The sequence below is a fragment of the Helianthus annuus genome, chromosome 7, assembly GCF_002127325.2.
Source record: "Helianthus annuus cultivar XRQ/B chromosome 7, HanXRQr2.0-SUNRISE, whole genome shotgun sequence".
Lineage (NCBI taxonomy): Eukaryota > Viridiplantae > Streptophyta > Magnoliopsida > Asterales > Asteraceae > Helianthus > Helianthus annuus.
Window position 1 is genome coordinate 109,477,358 of NC_035439.2, and position 10,372 is coordinate 109,487,729.

General features: G+C 31.2%; 2 long non-coding RNA genes across 4 annotated transcripts; both read right to left on the minus strand.

The window, feature by feature from the left end:
* Window positions 1-3,796: 3,796 nt before the first annotated feature.
* Window positions 3,797-5,875, minus strand: LOC110891655. Its single transcript, XR_002565456.2, has 4 exons — window positions 5,722-5,875; window positions 5,435-5,482; window positions 4,929-4,975; window positions 3,797-4,007 (listed from the first exon to the last, which is right to left on the minus strand). It is a non-coding gene; the product is annotated as an uncharacterized LOC110891655 (long non-coding RNA).
* Window positions 5,876-6,231: 356 nt separating this feature from the next.
* Window positions 6,232-7,877, minus strand: LOC110891654. Of its 3 annotated transcripts, XR_004862351.1 has the most exons (5): window positions 7,819-7,877; window positions 7,608-7,654; window positions 6,854-6,938; window positions 6,434-6,620; window positions 6,232-6,344 (listed from the first exon to the last, which is right to left on the minus strand). It is a non-coding gene; the product is annotated as an uncharacterized LOC110891654 (long non-coding RNA). The 3 variants fall into 3 exon arrangements; XR_002565452.2 differs by lacking the exon at window positions 7,608-7,654; XR_004862350.1 differs by lacking the exon at window positions 7,819-7,877 and having other exon boundaries at window positions 7,608-7,808.
* Window positions 7,878-10,372: the final 2,495 nt, after the last annotated feature.

Below are 10,372 nucleotides of genomic sequence, written 5' to 3' on the forward strand. Positions count from 1 at the left end.
CATTTATATCAGAATAATACATTGGGTCGCATCCTTTATACAGTTTCGATACAGGATTTTTGTAACCAAATGACTATTGCGTGTCATGAGTGATTGTTATTACATGCAGGTTCATTTGAATGAGGTTTGAGCTGTTAATGTGTGTCATTGTGATATATGAACTTGTAATGTGAAAACACATATGGCCTGAATACTCGTTACAACTTGTGTGATAATACGTGCCATACTTGCTTACCACTTTTGGAATATATATATAAAGAATATGTGATCAATGTGCATATAAAACTGACTGCCTTTGGTAACCACGGTAGGGTTTGGTTGACCGACTTGGAACGGGTAAAGTAACTTAACAATCCGAGCAATCTAAGGTGAGTTCACTGCACTTTTCTAAGCATGCGTCCCGGTGGTTTCGGACATCTGGTAAACGTTCCTGTAGGGAATGCTGGGTAAACGGTTTAACTGGGATGTTGGTTATTGAACTCAGTATCTATCTTATAAGACCCCTTACATCTACCGTGTTGTCGGGAAGGCAACGAGGTATTTAGTTGATAGCGCTATTAGGTTTGGCACCCTCACACTGTGCCGGAATGGACGGGCGTGAACTATTTACCTTGATAACATGACCAATGCTTTGATAGAGGCATTGGGGTTGGGCAAACACATCTAGTCGCCACATACGGTAATCGAGTTAATAACAACATCAAAACTAAGCATTGACAGTTGTAAACACACATCTGGTAACTAAACGCGTTAACAAAACTTTGAACTCACCAGCGTCGTCTGACACATTTGTCTGCATGCTTGCAGGTTTATAGGGTTATATCTTGTGGAACTTGCTGTCTGGAAGGCTGGAGTGGTCATGGGTCGAGAAACAAAGAATCGTCATACAAGCTTTATGGTTTATGTACACATGGGTTACGAAATACTTAACAAATGAATAATGCTTCCGCTGCATACAATGAATGACATGTAACATTTGTAATACCTTATGTTAATGAATGAAAGTTTATTTAAGTACATTTATGAGTTCAATGTGATTGGTGGCTTGGATCCTGGTACGTCACACGCCTCGCAGGGGTTTCCGCAGGTGGTATTTTGGGGGTGTGACAATTCATATCTACCATTGATTTTGAAATAAAACAAATTATGTATTTCTTGACGTTGTGTTTTATAATTTCTTCGCACTGTGTTATACCAGTTTTCATAATTAAACACACTCGTCACACATTACAAAACATAAAACACTTCATTATTACTAGACGTTGTGTTTTATCAGTTTTTAGTTTCTTCACATTGTGTTATATTGGTTTTCACAATTAAACACACACTCCATACATAAAACACACCAATGTCTCAAGAGAAGAAGTATGTTATATTATCACAAAAGATTTATATGATCGCTCATATACAAGAGACTCTAATCAAAGAATTGAATTGAAATATTATTTAAATAAAATCATCTATTTCCATGGATTTAAGATTATAAAAAATAGTAAATTATTAAAAGATACCATTACATTCAAATTCAAATAAAACACAAAATATCTACATTAAAATATAAGTGATATAAATTTTGGCGACAATCAAAATAATAATGAATATAACTTCTCTTGAATTCGTGGGCACTGACTTCCATTACAAACAAGTTGAACAAGGTGAAGAGTAAGAGAGAGAAAGAGAATTGATGAAAGTTTTTAATATGGAATGATAGTTATTTGCTATATTTAGAACACTAGTCTAAGTACCCGTGTAATACACGGATGGCTAAACAACAAAAAAATTATACTTTAACACGTAAATACTTTATTACACGTTCGTTCGAATATTATGATGAATAATATCTTATAAAAAATAATTAACGATTACATTTCTTAACAGATTTTAAGAAATATGAATATTTTGTTAGGATTATAGTGTGTCATGAGTTGTCGATTTTAATCACGGGTTGGATATAATGTTTTCAAACTGTTGACCAAATCTCATACTACATCTCCCTAATGTTCGTTACATATTAAGTTTTTCTTAACTAAAACTTCATGATGTTTTCATGCTTTTTGGCCAATAAGACTTGAACCGGCAGTGTGACATCTAAATATACATTAACACATGAACGTATAATCATAGATAACAAACACCAATACATCTTAAATTCGGTTAGGAAAATTTAATTTACAATAAATAAAAGTATATAAATAACATTTTTAAATTCGGTTTCTTAAAAGTTTTTGCACAAAACTAACTATTATCTATCATGTATGGTAGGGAAAAACTGAAAATTGAAAATATCTTTGGTAACCAACTATACCGGTTCAGTGGTAATTAAGTCGGGTCATAGAATTAAAGGCCCAACGGTTGACTAACATAAGTGTTTTATACAAATAACCGAAAACTAAAATGAAAATTAATCCAAAATTCAAACCAAATTGTGCACACCCTTATATAAATACACACATAGCAAATTCCCATCTTTAGAGGTTTACAAAATCCAATCAAGGATACTCATCTAGTAGCAAATAAAAATATTTTTTTTCTTGTTCTTTAAAAGTAAAAGCACAAAGTACGATGCTTACTAACCAATGACGGGCCATTTTGAGCATCAATGTAATAACCATATGAACACATTCTTCGTATCTAGAGAATTGAGAATTGACCAGGATACCTTGTAGCTCAAATTGTGTTCGCCTACATAAAACATGACACAACTTAAATACTTTTTTCTAAAGATAGTAAAAACAAAATAAAAATGCATACTTTTTAAAATTTTGATACCATCTAAAAATATAGGCACATACTAACGCAATGCAGCTGCAGTTTCAGATATCACTAAGCGAGACGTATATGACTTTTATGCCTATAATTTCAATAAAAGGGCTATAAAGAGTTTAAAAGCAAAAAAAAGAAGAAGAAAAAGGAAATACTCACTTCTTCAAGAAGATAAGTCAATCTAAGTTGTGAATAACTCCTCATTGCTTTAGGGGATGCCATATCATCACCTTATAAACCCGACTTAGCAGATGTATCACCGCTTCTAAGCTGGTCAAAATAAATATTGTAAAATTTTCAACATGTATTGTCAATAGCAATAAAATTAAAGTATCAATGTTGTGTCTTCCTACCATAGAAGGTCAGGCTTAGCATGTGAACAATCACGAGACAAAATAAATAATACATTGTGAAATAAAAAAAATACTTAAAAGTATTTTAAAAACTTTAAGTTGCCCACGCTTTTTTACTTTTGAGTACGCCACATTTAATTGCTCGTAGGGAAGTCAGTATCCTAAGAGTGGCTTCAAAATACCAGATCTCCCAAATTCCCATAACGTTAAACCATTTGTTGTTCCCATATGGTTAAACCATCTTTTTCTGAAGGTGACATAGTGTTGTCTACTGAACCTGCAACTAAACAATAGTATTGTTTGACCTCGCTGTTAAAAATTGGATTAATTAAGTTTATAAAGTAAGCTTTAAGGAATCAAATTCTATAGGTCTATTATATAAAACTCTATACGTCAATTATATAATAAAGTAGTAACCTAAAATTAAAATATAGTAATCATTATATTAATACTTCAAAATATAGTATAGATATTTTATTTGTACCGCAAAGAAGTTCAAATGGTTAGGATTTAATAGAATAAACACCTAAATAATAAAATATTAACAAACCTAAGTCATGGCAACACCCATCAAAAGCCATCATTTCTTTACCAAATGACCAATGTTGGTCTTTTTACTATATTTATAAACAAAGACTTTCTTGTAAAGGAATTTGTGGATCCTTATTATGAATTTATGAATGAATGATCTGAACATTTTCAAACTATGAAATTCATAAAAGTTAATCAAACTTAAAATTTTAATAATCTGCTAAAGTTTCATATAGTCTCTATTAAGGAAATTTACCCGATCAATGCAAGAATTGACGCATACGACCCGTAACAGGTAAATGGACAGATCTGCCCAAGACTAATCAGTCCTTATCAACAATAGCCGCCACCAAATTTGACCTGATTAAAAATAATACCCGTAAACTTCACAAGACAAACAAAATAATACGTTGTCAAATACGTGATAAAAAGATTATAAGTTTATCATTAACATATCCAAGTTGTTTATAATGGCACATACAAAACACTTTTTTTACGTGGATCAGAATAAAAAAAATTCCAACTATAAATCATATCCTTATAGCCAATGCTTCTTAAAAAAAACTCTAACAACATGATATTATAAAACCAACTATCAAACAAAGATAGATCCAATGAAAACAAACAATTACATTTTCATGACTAAGCTTTTTAACAAATCCACCCAATTTAAACATGGACTTTTTAACGAAATGTACTTAAAAATAAGCACGTAGGAAAATAGTGTTTTTTACGTTAAAGAATGGTATCACGTGTTGCGGTGGAGTCGAAACGTGAAGTAACTCGAATTTATACCGCCTGATGAAAACGTAATATAATTGACCCAACTTGTTTCTGAAATAAACGTAGACCAACCAAAAGCGTACATAGAAATAAGCACGAAAACGTATTATATTTGACCCACGTACACAAAAATAAGCATGTAAAACTCGAGGTGGTCAAAATGACATTTTACAGTTTTTTTTTAGAAAGCTGAAGGGGCGTAAGTGAAAATGCTAAAAGTTGAAGGGTTGAATACACAAAAATGTACTAAAAACCGTGTGATACACGTGTGGAACTAAATAATCAAGTAAATAAGAAATTTTGTGAAAAAAGAAACTTTATAATTTAGTGAAAAAAGAAACTTTAAAATATAATGTAGTGAAAAAAGAAACTTTAAAATAATCAACAAAAACTCAGTGGAAGTTATTAACAGCTTACCTTACCCAAACCATGAGAGATTATTTCTTTAGAAACCAAATGGTACATATAAATAATATTCTAGCTCTTGCCTAAACTCACATGTATTTTTCACAGCTGCAACATCGATAACTTCAATTCTTTGCCACCTGGTACAACCACTAAATGAATAAATAATATCATGATTTAGAATCCTATTTTCACTTGTATTAATGAATATGATAAAAGTCCATTTACCTAAATATGAAAAATTCCATCTGACTCGACCCATTTTGATATGTTACTCAAGAATAAGACTTTAACCAGTTTTTAAGGACCTGCTTATAAATAGGTAAATGGACTTTGTCATCGGCGAATGCTAATGTTCAGGTCCATTTGGGTCAAAGGCATTTCTTGAGTAACATGTCAAAATGTGCCAAAAATAAGTTTTATTCGTTGAGGTTTTTATAGAAGTATAAAACATGTATAATTATGGTAAACTGTATAGCAAATACTATTGGTTGGGATATTACACTAAAATTCAATAGCTTATGGACAGGAAGGAAGAATGAAGAAAGATCGACCTTAAAAGTAAAAAAGTCTAAAATATGCTAAATATTGTGTTTTACCTCAACTAAAAGTGTTCGTAGTTCCACCTCCTTATCAAATCCATCATTCTAAAAACATGTTTAGTAGCATAAGATTTTGAGAAAAAACAAATTCCATTCAGTATAAGATAACTGTTGGTAGAAGTATTCCAATAATCAGTATCAATTCCATTCAGAATCCGAACACACTTTTGAGCATGAGCATTAATGGTTTCATGAAGCCCTTATCCTACTTGTATGATAGATTAAAATTTCTGTATATATATATTTATACACTGAATGCAATAAATTTGATGAAATATCATTACCTGTGAATAAGGCTCTTCATTTTTATCCGAACCAGATTTAGCGAAAAACCCGAACCCGACCAACCCACTATTTCAATAGTTCGGTTCAGGTTACTTTTTTCAGGCCAAAAACCCAAACAACCCGACCCGAACCCGAAACATAAAACCCGAATAAAACTAAACATTTATTGTTTTTTTCTTGTAGAAATCTTTTGGTATGGAGTCTTTAATATATGGAACATTAGACTATTTAGAGTTTTTTTCTTATAAAAATGTTTTGGTAGGACTCTTTAATATATAGAACATCAAGTTTTGAAACTTTTAAATATCATAATAACTTTGATGATGTTTTTAAAGTAGCAATATGAATTTTGATTATATTTTGTAAAAAAACATTTAATTTCTTTTTACATCTATAACTCGAAAATCGAACAACCTGGCTTGAACGATCCAAAACCGACTAACCCGAGCTTTAAATGGGTTGGTGATCGGGTCAGTTTTTTCTAGACAAAAACCAGAACTACTTGACCTGAAAACCCGAAACCCGAAGAAAATCCGGTAAACACCCCTAACTGTGAAGTCCGCAACGCTTGTGCATATGTTGGTGATATCGTTGTAACAATATTAGAGAGCACGATTGCATCCTAAAACATCATAGAGTATGTTAATAAGTACACACAAACAAATATCTAATAAAAAGAAAAAGAAAGAAAATGACATTGGACTACAATACCTTAACATGATTGATTCTGTCAAATGATGAGTGGACCTGCATCCTATCTAGACAAATAAGGTGGTGAATGTCAAGAGCAAAAAATGTTTTCACTCACTCATGCTGGTGTAGTTCCTTAATAGTCAAAATCGCATATCCTAGCTGAATTTAGTCCTTTGGTTGCATACAAAGACCAGTAAAGATGTACCTAAAAATTAAGATAATATCATCATCACAAACTTATATATAAAATAAATAAAATATAAACCAAGGTCTAACCATCTATACAACAAAAGTTGTTTGCCTATTAGTGGCGGATCAGCCACACATAAGTAGTAAAGTATAGAACATCAAAAAACCAGAATCTTTTAAACAATTGAAAAAAGGTTGATGAATTTGATACTGAAAATCCAACAGAATGCAAATAATTGCTATATGTACCTTTCTTTGTGTCAGCAAACCAGAAAAAAACACACTTGCTTCAGAAGCATCAATTAGTTCTTGTTTCCTTCCATCAACATTCACTCTTAACAACAAAAAATTAAAGTACAAATGAGAACAGATGGACATGATAGCAAGGTTCGATTTGCTGATGTAAGGAATTTTGATGAATAGCCTCAATCTCACATATAAGTCATTATCAAGATCAATTTCAAGAAAGCATATAGATTGGTGGCCAAGAATGCATTTATTAATCTGATCATTATGATGCATTCATGATCCATTTGCTGGTCATGACTTGCACCAAAAGTCATAGATAATGAGCAGGTAACACGACAAATGTAACACCATAACTTTCAATTTTGTAAACTTATACACACATAAACATGAGAACCAAGCCGGGAGCATATGATATGACCATTTCCCCTGTTTGTAATGAACCTTTAGAAAATGAAAACTTAAAAAAGATTATTTATCTATATTTGTCTAACTTAGAATGTAGCAATCCTCACATTTAATAATTACACACAGTAATAATTCTATACATAATTAGACTAAAATCAATGATATTATCAATAAAAAGAAGTATTTGTATTTCTGGACCAAAATAGAATGAAAATAAACTATTGGCATTTCATCGAACACCTTATAGACATGCCCAAACCAACCAGAACACACGCAACATTCAATTCATTAAGAAAAACCTTCAATACATGAACAAAAACGTTGAATCAGAACATGAAAAGTGCTATACCTTAAGCTTTAATCCATCTGATTACCCAGAGACCATAATCCCAACCACTCCACAATCAAACCAATAAGTTCAGTATAAGCCATAATAAAATATATAAACAGTAATAAATTATATGAACCAAAACCAAAGAATAATATCATAAGAAAATAGAGAGATTACTACCTTAATGAGTTCAAATCCAAAACCTTATTGATAACAATAACTTGTGTACCTGCTTCACTGCTTGTAGAAGTCATGTGAGAGACCAGAGAGTATTCCGGCACCGTTCTTTTGACATCCGAAAACTATCAACATAACAATTGCCTTAGGTTCCAGATTTATACAAAAAAAAACATACATAGATTATATTATAGATAAAAAAACTTACCGAATCATTGCTTTAGAGATCTAGGGTTCCAATCGTTGCCGAGATCATTGAAGGAAGAACACAGATGATCGAACGGTTGTTTACGTATCGGTTTCTAGGGTTTCAAAAGTTATCATATACAAAGATCTGGATAGATAACATATGAAACAAAAGCTATTATACATTACAATCGGTTTAGGGGTACGAGTAAACATCAAATTCTATACCAAAAAACATAAAGAGAATAACCATAAACAACAAATCTAGAATGACAATCGGAGCTAGGGTTTCTTGAACAGAAAAATAGTTTTTGAAAAAATAATTCAGATTCAGAACAAAAAAAGAATGATTAAACTAAGAAATTAACATCTACACTTACAGATTTGGATATGGATCAATGAAGAAAATGAGAAATCGTTTGAAGAAGATGAAGAAGTCGAATTAGAAAAGAATGGAAGAGAGAAGGCGGTGGAAATTATTGATGAAATGAATAGCATTGAATGAATATAGAAGGAAATATATAGATACTAAGAATGCCGCCCAAATTGTAATTCTCTGGCCAAAGAGAATAGCCACATCAAAGTCAAAAAGTCAATCTTTATTTTGCTTTAGTATAATAGATAGATGCTAAATGTCTTTTTACCCTCCATCAATTAAATAAGTCATTATTTAAAACATAAATAATACTAAAATGCCACCAAGATGATCTCAACCATTAAAACACTTATCCAATGGTCTAAAACACTTCCTACACTTTGTAGGAAAAACATACTTTGTACTGGAACCTCACCCTGAATTATATATATTTGCTTATTAGTGATGAAAAGGCATACTTCATAAAGTTTTAATACAACTTGATTTATGTGTGACATATAATAATGTTATGTATTATATAATTTGACTTTATGATATATCGGATATTTTATATGTTGTCATTTATTTAGTATACGTGATATTCAACTTATCATCTAAATCGTGAAGTTATGTTTTGTTATCATGAAAACGAATCAAATATACTTAAATGTGACACTCAAAATGTTATACTACCTATATCTCATTACCAATATATAAAAGGTCAGAAGATTTCTAGACTGATAATACTACATGACTCGGTCATGCAAAGATTTCTCAATTTATATTATATGAAAAGAAGATTGTTTATAATGAAAAACTAGATAAATGAATTTCATTTGTCACACCTAATAAGAAGATTGAAAATAAAAATTAATTTAAAATCTAAAACCTAAAACCTAAAACATCTGATTAGTTAGAAAATCTATTTATTTAGATATAGTTAACATATATTTAGGGAATTTGGATCGACTCACCATAAGACATATTATCTCCACACAGGTCGGCTGCAAAATCCCTTGGTATTGTCTGTGAAAGAACATACTAAAAAGTCAGATTATATATATTATAAGAATAATCAAGCTTAATAAAAGTAAATATGAAAAAAAGAATAATGTAACATACCAAGTAGAATGTCTGGATTATCGCAAAATTTAAAGAAACATGGATTCATTTTCTTTGGATTCATATTTGTAGAAAATATGTCTTTACAATTAAAAATGCATTATATAACAACAACAACAACAACAACAACAACAACAACAACAACAACAACAAAACAACAACAACAACAACAACAACAACAACAACAACAACAACAACAACAACAACAACAACAACAATAATAATAATAATAATAATAATAATAATAATAATAATAATAATAATAATCAATTATTAATATTACTAAATACAAATCATCAAAAATATAATTGAAGTGTCAATAATTTCATTTACTGTAGAATCTATAATTGAAACTATTTTCATTACTTTAAAAAAGATAATAATTGAAGTGTCAATATTTTTCATCTTTAACAACCATTGATGAAATTTTAAAAGATCTAAAACCTAAATGTAGGATCGTTTGCACGACCAAACGAGTCGTCCATAAGAGATCTCGTCCAATACGAGAGGTGGAAACAAACGTATCGGAGTTTTTTCAGCTGATTTGCACACAGAATCACTTTAATTGTATCTTGTATTGAAATCAGCTCGTTTTACAATGATGGAGACACTTCGGCAGAGCTTCGCTACCGGAAACCAAACGTTACAAATGAAATGATCAAGCACACTATATATAGGCATGTCCATTTCGCATGAAATGGCTCATGCGAGTTGGCCAGTTCCATTTCGTACGAAATGGACATGTTCCATTTCGTGCGAAATGGCCAATCAACCTCAAAAACTCTATTTTCTCGTATAACGTGCCCTGATCTATCTATCTATCTAAATACAAGACTTGATACGAGAGGAAGTCAACAGACATATGCACCAACAGACTCCCCCTTGGATGTTGACGAAGTCTTCGGTCTCTATCTTCTGTCTTGATCAGTCTTCTTGCTCTTTC